The sequence below is a fragment of the Polypterus senegalus genome, chromosome 2 (genome assembly GCF_016835505.1).
Source record: "Polypterus senegalus isolate Bchr_013 chromosome 2, ASM1683550v1, whole genome shotgun sequence".
Taxonomy (NCBI): Eukaryota; Metazoa; Chordata; class Cladistia; order Polypteriformes; family Polypteridae; genus Polypterus; species Polypterus senegalus.
Window position 1 is genome coordinate 86430240 of NC_053155.1, and position 11519 is coordinate 86441758.

The 11519-nt window shown below is 41.9% G+C and overlaps 1 long non-coding RNA gene across 2 annotated transcripts; it reads right to left on the bottom strand.

The window, feature by feature from the left end:
- Positions 1–1297: 1297 nt before the first annotated feature.
- LOC120524228 lies at positions 1298–7839 on the bottom strand. 2 transcript variants are annotated; one of them, XR_005632781.1, is made up of 3 exons: positions 7702–7839; positions 5232–5577; positions 1298–1379 (listed from the first exon to the last, which is right to left on the bottom strand). It is a non-coding gene; the product is annotated as an uncharacterized LOC120524228 (long non-coding RNA). The 2 variants fall into 2 exon arrangements; XR_005632780.1 differs by lacking the exon at positions 7702–7839 and adding an exon at positions 7002–7228.
- Between the last annotated feature and the right edge of the window lie 3680 nt (positions 7840–11519).

Consider the following 11519-nt stretch of genomic DNA (forward strand, 5'->3'; position numbering starts at 1 on the left):
CAGAGATGCAGTATGTACAGTAAATCAGCAGCTCTAGTCAGGGTATGCTAAATTGAAGTAGTGAGTCTTCAGCCGGGATTTAAAAGCTGAGACCGAAGGGGCATCTCTTATTGTAGCAGGCAGACCATTCCACAGTTTAGGAGGCCTGTAACTAAAAGCTCGACCTCCCACTGTTATTTTATTAATCCTTGGAATCATAAGCAGACCGGCATCTTGAGATCTTAATATGCGCTCTGGTTTGTAAGTCATGATAAGTTCAGACAAGTAAGCCAGACCTTGGCAATTTAATGCTTTATATGTTTAAGGGAGGATTTTGAAATCTGCCCTAAACTTAACTGGGAGCCAGTGTAAGGATTTAAGAACTGGAGTTATATGTTCGTATTTTCTTGTTTTTGTGTTAATCATTGCAGCAGCATTTTGGATTAAGTGGAGGCTATATAAAGAACAGTTTGAACATCCAGTGAACACCGCATTGCAGTAGTCAATCCTACTAGAAATAAATGCATGAAAGTCCAAGTCATTACAAAAACATTTATGATTGCATTGTGTGTAGCATGTCTAAGGATGCCACATTTACCCTGTGCCTTCATTTTTTTTTAAATATGATCGATATAGGTAGAATAATGTCTTGTCATCTAATTCATTCATTTTCCAAGTCAATATATTCCTGAAAGAGACAAAGATGTTTGTGAGCATATCCCTACATCATCAATAGCACGGCTGGTGTGAAACATAGTGATGTACCAGCTCAACTCTAACCACCGTTATGTATGTTCCACAGTTCACCATGACACTGTAGCAGAGGATATGTTTCTGGAACTCTGATGGAGAAATTTGGTGCAAGGAATAATGTAGTAGCTGTCTCATAACGCAAAGATCTTGATCGCATTCCTAGCCTGCAGTGTCTATGACCTCCAGGTAAGTGATTCCCGATTTAATACTAAAGATTAGGTTAAATGATGACTCTAAATCATCTGAATTTGAATGCATCTGGGCATGTGCGCAAATGCTATGTGATGGACAGACATCTAGTGCCTAACAGGCTATATTTCTATGTTACCTTGTGCAGGAAAAAACAGCTTCAAATACCAGACAGATGGATGGATGGAGTATGTGCATATCGATGCCAGCATACTGAAAAAATTTTCCACAAAAATAAACTGAATTGAAATAAATTGAATGCATATGCTGAAATTCTGTACTCATAATGATGTCTGGTTCTAACATCTCACTTATTTATTCACATAAGCAGAAATGTGATCTGAGATATAAATATTAAATAATTTTACATACTTAATCCCCTCAAATTATGGAATCATTAAGATGTTCTGCCACTTCTGGTTCCAATTTCAGGCTCATCAGCTAGTAAATGCAGAACACTAAAGAGAAAAATAAAAATATGCATTTGGAATATGACCAAATTACAGAGTCATCATAAACGGCCTGATCATCTGGTATAAATTTTCAGCTCGCCTTTTTATAAAAAATGAAAATGCAAATATGCAAATATAAAGCAGCTTCGGATTTCACAATGGGGCCTGTTTCTGCATGCGTTTCATGCTGGAGATAACACAATATAAAGCTAAGAATCACTTAGGGCTTACAGCTGTATGATAGAGTGGGCTTTAAAGGAGAATACATGAACAGTTTTAAATCAGTTTGGAACAGGCATTGACTGAATTTTTTGAGCTGCAATTTAAAAAAATAACACAAAAAATACAAATCAATGTAATCCAGTTAAAGAGTAAGGGGCCCCAGGGCTTATCCCGATGGCACTAGGTAAAAAACCAGGAAACTTCACTAGACAGGACACGGGTATACAGCAAAGCCCACTTGCACACACATCCTTACTCACACATGAGCAAGGAATAACCACCATTTAACATAACCAAGCGCGTCTTTGAGAATGTGACAGGAAAACAGGAGCACCAGGAGTAAACACAAGCAGACACATGATAAATAGATAAAAAGATAGATACAACTTACTTGTCTCTAGGGGAAATTTGGCTTTTTACAGAAGCTCATTAAATAAATAAATAAATGTGCACACGCACACTGGTCTGAACTTACACCAGAATGACTAAAAAGAAGCAAAACTGTGTCATTTCCAATCACTGTGACGCATTATCCAGGTGTTTTGCTGTGATATAATGGATTCCCAAGTAGTGTTGACACACTTCTGCTGAATAAGTTGTTAGCTGAAAGTACTCAGTGTTAGTGTGTCATAGAGAGAATGTGCAGCATTGTTCATAATTGCACATACTGAACATAATCATCACAGGAAACAACCAATCACCAAGCCAGGATACTGGATCTATGTAGCAGCAGCGCTACTCACTGCATCACTTTGCCACCCTAAATAAGAAATAAATTATTATGAATATTTGGATTGATAATCTACCCATTCTCACTTATTCAAGAACATCTTTATGAGGTGCCAAATCTGTCCTGGCAGATTTTAATATAAAGTGTGAGCTTATATTTGCATATCTATTTCTATATTCTATATAACAGTTGTACCTCTTTCAGATTAATTTGCTTATTGGTGTCACAAAGTAGTTAGTAATTGATTGGATGGATTGATTGATGGATTGAAGTGACATCATATCTTTTTGGTCACATTTCTATATTAACAGCAATGCTTATCTATACTAATAAAAAGCAAAGCCCTCACTCACTCACTCACTACTAATTCTCCAACTTCCCATGTAGGTAGAAGGCTGAAATTTGGCAGGCTAATTCCTTACAGCTTACTTACAAAAGTTGGGCAGGTTTCATTTCGAAATTCTACGCATAATGGTCATAACTGGAACCTATTTTTCTCCATATACTGTAATGGACGTTAGCCCAATGGCCGTGGGGGGCGGAGCTGCGTGTGACATCATCACGCCTCTCACGTAATCACGTGAACTGACTATGACCACAGAACATAGAAAAGAAGGAAGAGCCCCCAAAGAGTGCTGAAGAAAAACGCTGAATAATTTATTCGCGAGATACAAGTTTAATGAGAAGACATGAATTATATACGAGACTTTGGATCACTTTATAACGGAGTTAAAATTACTGTAGTGAGAAACTTTTAGGTGCCGGTGCTTAGCTAACATTAAATAACACCGTGGACATCGCGAGATTGCACGAGATAGCACAGGCACAGCTCAGAAGCTTCGATGCATGTACTCCGAGCGGCTCACGTGAACTGACTATGAACGTAGTACGCAGAGAAAGCAAGACCTCTAAAGAGCGCGGAGAGTTTTGTTCACTTGAATGTGTCTGCAAAAAGTGGAGTTTCCTGCACTACAAAAATACTACAAAAGTCGGGCAGCCAGCGTGCGCGCGCGTAGCTGTGCCAGCCTTTGAGACGCTGACTGCGCTTCTGCCTTAAGTGAAAGTAAATACTTTTAATTTTTTTCCCCCTTCCCATGAGCTATAGCCCAGACAACTGTAAACACGGGATTCCATTTCTAGACCACGGCAAACTAATATTAAGGCGCTTCGCACTTTCTTTTACACGTATACAATTATGAGGTCGTCAGGTCGGATTATGAAGACACGCACAAGAGTGGAGGACCGACAGTGCCATCCCGGACAGTTAATGGCAGGGCCATCTCTCCAGTCTACACGAGACCCACCGCGACACTCATATTGTCAGCGAAGACTTCTCTCTACACTATATAAAAGAAAAAGGCAACTTTCCTTTCTTTACACCTTTTTTCCTTTTATCCCAAACCAAAGCCTTTCTCTCTTAACACTGCAGATTACACAAAACTAATTTTCTTTAATTGCTGGTAATGCCGGTAAGGCAGATTACCAGAGGCAGAAATTTGGACCTTCACATAGAAAATGTAATTTCTATACCACAGCCGCCGTGTAGCGCCTTTCAAAAGGGATCTACTACCGAGAGATCATCCATATACATTTTAGCTGCTGTTAGTACTACTTACCTGTTGTGTTACACCGTCTTTAAAATGTGGTTTACCTGAAACCACTCCAGTAATGCTCAATGTAGCTTTACTTCTTAAAACGTTAATGTTTTGCTGTTTAATAACTTATACACTACATTTTATTATTTTTCCCTTGCACTCAGTGACCAAAGCTATACACACACATATAGACACATACATATATATATGCACATATATATACCTGTGTGTATGTATGTATGTATGTATGTGTGTATATATAATGTAGATAGGTGTGTGTGTGTATATATATATATATATATACACACACACACCTATCTATCTACATTATATATACACATACATACATACATACACACACACACATATATATAATTTGTGTGTGTGTAAGTATGTATGTGTGTGTATATATGATGTAGATAGGTATGTATATATATATGTGTATATATAGATATGTATATATATATATGAAGATATGTATGTGTATATATATATGTATGTATGTATGTATATATATATATATATATATATATATATATATATATATATATATATATATATGTAGACTCAAACCGATTATAACAGCAGCAATCCAAGCTGTGAGAAAACACTAAAAAGGAGGTGTGTCAGACGTCGTGGTACATTTTCTGATGCAGCTAGACGAAAACAACTTTGTGACGCTGCGGCCAAATACACAAAACAATTACTTTGACAATCATGTTACGTTATTTTCAAAATGTCTTTTTCTTTACTTCTTTAACACACTACTTCTCCGCTGCAAAGCGCGGGTATTTTGCTAGTTATTTATATATGGCCTTTAATGATTGAAACCGACTTTAAGCATATAGCTTGTATAGTATATCTATGAGTGTTTTTTAGTTTTACCAAAAATTAATTTATGTATATTTAGGGCACAACATTTTTAGGGTCACACAATAAGCCATTATACATGGTTTCAGATGCTGAAAACATATTGAATGTTAGTTGGAAATGCAAGTAAGAACTTTCACTTTACTCTGTATGATTGGCACTAATAGTAATACTACTGTTACTAAATGAGTTGTTGAGAATTGTTATTGTTATGACTATACTAATTAGAAAGTTAGAGTTATATTATTCTATACATATCAGTATGTAACACACATGCATGAGATGCAGTCTATGAGCTAAACTAAAGGTAAAATGCAAGCTCAGGGTTTGATGAGGAGCATTAATGTCTTTCCTCCCTCCTCTGCAGATCACCATTAGGGAAGGCCAGCTAAACCACAACCAGGTTCCATTACAGTCTCCAGACCATGCCCTCCTACTGACCTTACTTCCACCTGTGCCTCGTTGGACCCTCTTTTTCCTTTCCACTGCCAATAAAAACCAGCCACATGCCTTCCCCCTTCAGTCCCGTTTTGGACACTGTCTTTTGAGACTACTTGTCATAGAAGCACTATTCTTTATGTACTAAAATGACAATATACGGGGTGAAATTCTGGCTGCAGCAGGATATTAAAGACCTGGAGGTACATGTAAATAATCGCTCTAAGGCCCAGAGCCGAGGTGGATAGTGGGATTGGTGACGTCATCAGGGACTGACAGAGGAAGGCCGGAAGTAGTGGTGCGTGGATGCTGATTCAGACCGCTTCATGGCGGCGGTGCGTCTTTCTTTCTGCGGAAACAAAGAGAGGAAAGTTAGTACCCCGTCACACCCTTCTGGCATATGAATATGGTAAGCAAAAAGCACGAGAGGCAAGAGCTGATCCCAGTTCCTATCGTCTGCACTGACTACCTTGCGCAGCATCTGTTTGAGGGTCTGATTGAAACTCTCCACCAGCCCGTCGGTTTGCGGGTGGTAGACAGATGTTTTCAGATGCTTAATTCGGAGTAACCTCGTAAACCTCCCTGAACGTATCCAAGGTGAAGGGTGTACCCTGGTCCGTGAGGACTTCTTTGGGTATTCCCATCCTAGAAAATAGGCTGACTAATTCCCGTGCAATGTTTTTTGTGTTAGCAGAGCGCAGTGGAACCGCCTCTGGGTATCAAGTCATGTAATCGACCATGACCAATATATATTTATGGCCACGGTTCGTGGGCTCCAGGGGTCCTACGAGGTCTAACCCTATCCTATCAAAGGGAACATCTATTAGGGGTATTGGAATAAGAGGAGCCCGGTCCCTTCTGGGTATCTGACGTGTCTGTCATTCTGGGCAGGACTGACAGAAACGCCGGACCTCCTCATTAATTCCGGGCCAATAGAAACAGAGTTTTATCCTCTCCAAGGTTTTCTCTGCCCCCAGGTGAACGCCTAGGAGGTGGGCGTGAGCTAGTTCACAAACCTCCCGTCGGAAGGTACGCGGTACTAGCAACAACTTCCGTACCTCGCCCTCATGTGTCGCGACTCGGTGCAACAGATCATTTTCCAAAATAAAGTAGGGCTCCCCTGATATGGAACTGTCAGCCGAGCAGCTGCCCAGAGACGATAGCATTCTGGGTAAATTTCAGGGAGTCGTCATTCCACTGCTCCCTTTTAAATGACGCAGGTGTGGACCTAAATTGATGGTCCATGCTGTCTAAAGGGTCTTGTTGTTCCGGGGAAACCATGGTTTCTCGGCTCGTGCCCTCACTGGCGAATACTTCCAGGTTTGGGTCCGTCACCTGAGAATCTTCCCCCTGGCTTTCTATGTCATCAGAGTTTGCTTGAGTGCACGGCGTGGGGGCCGCGGGGAGGGTGCCCCGCCCATCCATAATGAGACCCACGAGATTACAGGAGTGGTTGTTACTCTACCGCTAGTTTTGTGTGACCAGTCGTGTCCCAAAATCACTGGAAAAGGCGGCTCGGGTAATACAGCAACAGACAACCGACTTAAGTCCCCTTTCCAGGAAATGTAACACTTCACCGAGCGATACGATCTGGTCTTCCCATGTACACAAGTGACCTGCAAGTGGTGTGGTAGCCACTGTTGCGGTAGAATATAACAGCGAGCCACAATGGTTATGTTGCTGCTGGAATCAAATAGGGCCACTACCGAGTGTCCGTTCACCAATACCACTCCCGTATTTGGGATTGCCAGGGGATGAGACAGAGTACAGTACCTCTCAGTGGTGGCCCAACTGCAGTCCATCGGTTCCACGTTTGGGCAGGCTGGTAGAAGATGTCCAACCTCACCGCACTTGAAACAGTGCGGTGAGGCTGGCTTTTCTCTGGGCTTTACTGGCGGTTCCGCAGCGCGACTACTGGGCTCGGGGTAACGGCTCGTCCCTGTCGGGCCCCGCGAGCTGACGCTCCAGGGCGTCTAGGAGACCCTTCATGTCTGTAAATGGGTGTCTTCGGACCTGCTGGGCGAGAAAATTGGGCATGGCATTAACTAGCCCCTCACATGCCACTTGTTCAACCACTTTACGAGCTTGTGGACCTTCAGGCCGTAGCCAGCGTCCCATCTTGCCCCAGAATTCAAAGGCTTGCGCTCTGGCCGGGCGATCGGGGTCGAATTGCCAATTACGCCACTCGCTCGCCTGCTGGTCCGAGGTGATGCCGTAGCAACTTAGGATCTCCGCTTTCAAGAGATCATAATTCGCGGCTTCCTCCTCGGTAAGGTCTGATAGGCTTGCTGCGCGGCACCCTTTAAGTATGGAGCCAATATGGACACCCACTCGGTCCGCTGCCACTGGTTCCGGGTGGTCATCCTTTCAAAGATGCCCAGATAGGACTCTGTCATCCGCTTCGGTAAGTGGAACGATCGGAGGTGGTGGAGGTCGGGGCGGGTCCGGTCTTACCATCTTTGCTGTTGCTAACCTTGCTTTGGTCTCCTCTAATTCCCGCTTTGTGGCGGCCTGCTCGAGTTGGAGGTACTGGATCTGGGCAGCCATTCCTTGCAGTACGCTATTAATGTCCTGTCCTTCTGACATTTTCGGATGCTTCTTATCCGGCCGGCTACGCCACTGTAAAAAGAAAGACAAAAACAACTATAAAGGTTTGGGGTTTTCGGCCCCGTATACTTTAAAACAGTTTTGCAGAAGTAAATTGCACAGTCAAAGTTAGTACACATTTGTGCTATACAGTTGACCGTAGGAGCCGAGGTGGATAGTGGGATTGGTGACGTCATCAGGGACTGACAGAGGAAGGGCGGAAGTAGTGGTGCGTGGATGCTGATTCAGACTGCTTCATGGCACGGTGCATCTTTCTGTCTGCGGAAACAAAGAGAGGAAAGTTAGTATCCCGTCACACCTTTCTGGCATACGAACTCACGATACCGTTTTATGTCCGTTTGCAGCCCCCTATTCACACGTGCGTGACAATGTGCTTTTTAATGTAGGTAGATGTTTTCGACCTGGTTATTTTAAAAGTAGCTCGCAAGCTGAAAAACGGTGGGCACCTCAATCTAGTTAGTTGCGGTAATAAGAGCATAGAAACCATAACTTGTCCAGCGTGTGGTCGTCCAGGTGAGAGAGTATTTCGTGCAGAGTACGCCAGCTGCTAAGAAAGCACGCTTTGCATCTACTGAAGTAGACAGCACAGTCATCAGATACAGATACACTTGTTCTAAACAACGCCCGCGCTTGCCGTTGCTGTGAAACACCGCCATTTCAGCTGTTACTGATGCATCCAGTTTCTTGTCATCATTCTGTGATGGCAAGTTTCTTGGCACAGATAATGCGGATGCAACAGACTGACGCATTACAATTTCAAGTTGCTGTTCAAAGCTGTTATCTGACAGACGTCAATGAAGTCTTCAGTTTTCAACTACAACTCTGTTATTTCTTGATCGATTTTTACACTTTTACACACTATATATGCGAACTTGGCCGTTCCCGGTTTCCCGGGAATTACAGCAGTTTCATTCCCAGGAATGCGGGAATGAAAAATGTTCAGGAATCCCGGGCTCCCGGATTGGATTCCCTAATCCTGTCATGGCATGGCAAAGAAGATCTTGCCGACTGTTTGATCCACTTGCAAGGATACTGGTACTGTAATTATATATCCTTTTTCCTTCTCGGCCACTTTTTGTTTAAGCTTTAATTACAATTATAAGCGTGTATGTATGTGTGGAAGAAATTAATAGTTCTTTTTTCTTTTTTTCTTTTTTTTTTTACTCTTCTAAAGGAGACTGTTTAACATCATACCGTTGGTTTATTGTTATTGTTATTATTGTATTAGGGTTTCCTATACACTCACCTAAAGGATTATTAGGAACACCTGTTCAATTTCTCATTAATGCAATTATCTAATCAACCAATCACATAGCAGTTGCTTCAATGCATTTAGGGGTGTGGTCCTGGTCAAGACAATCTCCTGAACTCCAAAGTGAATGTCAGAATGGGAAAGAAAGGTGATTTAAGCAATTCTGAGCGTGGCATGGTTGTTGGTACCAGACGGGCCGGTCTGAGTATTTCACAATCTGCTCAGTTACTGGGATTTTCACGCACAACCATTTTTAGGGTTTACAAAGAATGGTGTGAAAAGGGAAAAACATCCAGTATGCGGCAGTCCTGTGGGCGAAAATGCCTTGTTGATGCTAGAGGTCAGAGGAGAATGGGCCGACTGATTCAAGCTAATAGAAGAGCAACTTTGACTGAAATAACCACTCGTTACAACCGAGGTATGCAGCAAAGCATTTGTGAAGCCACAACACGCACAACCTTGAGGCGGATGGGCTACAACAGCAGAAGACCCCACCGGGTACCACTCATCTCCACTACAAATAGGAAAAAGAGGCTACAATTTGCACAAGCTCACCAAAATTGGACAGTTGAAGACTGGAAAAATGTTGCCTGGTCTGATGAGTCTCGATTTCTGTTGAGACATTCAAATGGTAGAGTCAGAATTTGGCGTAAACAGAATGAGAACATGGATCCATCATGCCTTGTTACCACTGTGCAGGCTGGTGGTGGTGGTGTAATGGTGTGGGGGATGTTTTCTTGGCACACTTTAGGCCCCTTAGTGCCAATTTGGCATCGTTTAAATGCCACGGGCTACCTGAGCATTGTTTCTGACCATGTCCGTCCCTTCATGACCACCATGTACCCATCCTCTGATGGCTACTTCCAGCAAGATAATGCACCATGTCACAAAGCTCGAATCATTTCAAATTGGTTTCTTGAACATGACAATGAGTTCACTGTACTAAAATGGCCCCCACAGTCACCAGGTCTCAAACCAATAGAGCATCTTTGGGATGTGGTGGAACGGGAGCTTCGTGCCCTGGATGTGCATCCCACAAATCTACATCAACTGCAAGATGCTATCCTATCAATATGGGCCAACATTTCTAAAGAATGCTTTCAGCACCTTGTGGAATCAATGCCACGTAGAATTAAGGCAGTTCTGAAGGCGAAAGGGGGTCAAACACCGTATTAGTATGGTGTTCCTAATAATCCTTTAGGTGAGTGTATAGCGGAATGGATAATGGATGCTTATCCAGGGCCACTTTTTAACACCATTTCCTGGGTTTCTATTTTTCTATCTCAAGATTGCCGAAGATTATATTTTATGCTTATAGTAATTGGACTGTATTGGCAATAGATATCTCAATTTTATTCCTCATATGCCGCTGCTGGGGGGCTTGTTTTGTTTTGGATGTGCTCTGTGTCTAGGTATGTCAAAAGACTGGGACTTTGAGAAGTGGGGTCCAGTCTTATGTGGGGAGGCAAAATCAGAGGGGGGAAGAAAAAGAGCAAGCTATTTCTAATCTATCCTTTTATTCTTATAATTATAAGTGCCAATGTAACAATAGGCTTCATGGCAATAACTCCTGGGAAAATTGGAAATTAAGGTCAAGGCTGTCTTACTTTCAGTTAAGACTAAAAAATGACAACAAAAGTACAGTATCTAAGACTAGACAGTTAACTCTGTGAGCTGGAATGATAAAGGCCTGAATCATGAATTAAAGAGAAAGAAGGTATTCTCTCACTTAACAGGTCTAAACGCTAAAATATTATTTTTACAGAAGACCCACTTACTAAGCAAGGATCAGTTTTGTCTGCACTGACAGGACTGGGCAAATAATCCATTCCAGTTTTACAAAGAAAACTAGAGGTGTGTGAATTCTTATACATAGAATAGTCTTATTTGTAGTATCAGCTGTAGTATCTGATCCGGTAGGGAGATATGTGATTTTAATAGGTAATTTATTTAATTGTAAAGTGATTTTGATAAATATTTATGCACCCAACGTCTATGATGAGGAATTCATGCAAAATATATTTGCATCCATTCCCAACGTGAACACTGATAAAATTATAATGGCTGGACACTTTAATTGTGTTTTAAATCTGGACCTAGATAGGTCTCCTGCCCCAAGGGTAATGACATATAACACTGCAAAGACAATTACACAGTTTGTAACTGACCACAACTTATCAGACCCCTGGATATTTCTAAACCCAAACTCAAGAGTGTATTCCTTCTGCTCACCAGTGCATAATTGCTACTTAAGAACTTCTTGCCTACAATTAAATCTTGTAAGTACGACACTATAGTTATTTCTATTTCTATTTTATTACCATACCCCCTTCATTTTGGAGCTAAAATCACTATGCCCCACATACTCATCTCACAGATGGCATCTTAATCCACTTTTATTAGCAGACAAGAACTGTACAGAATGTATATCC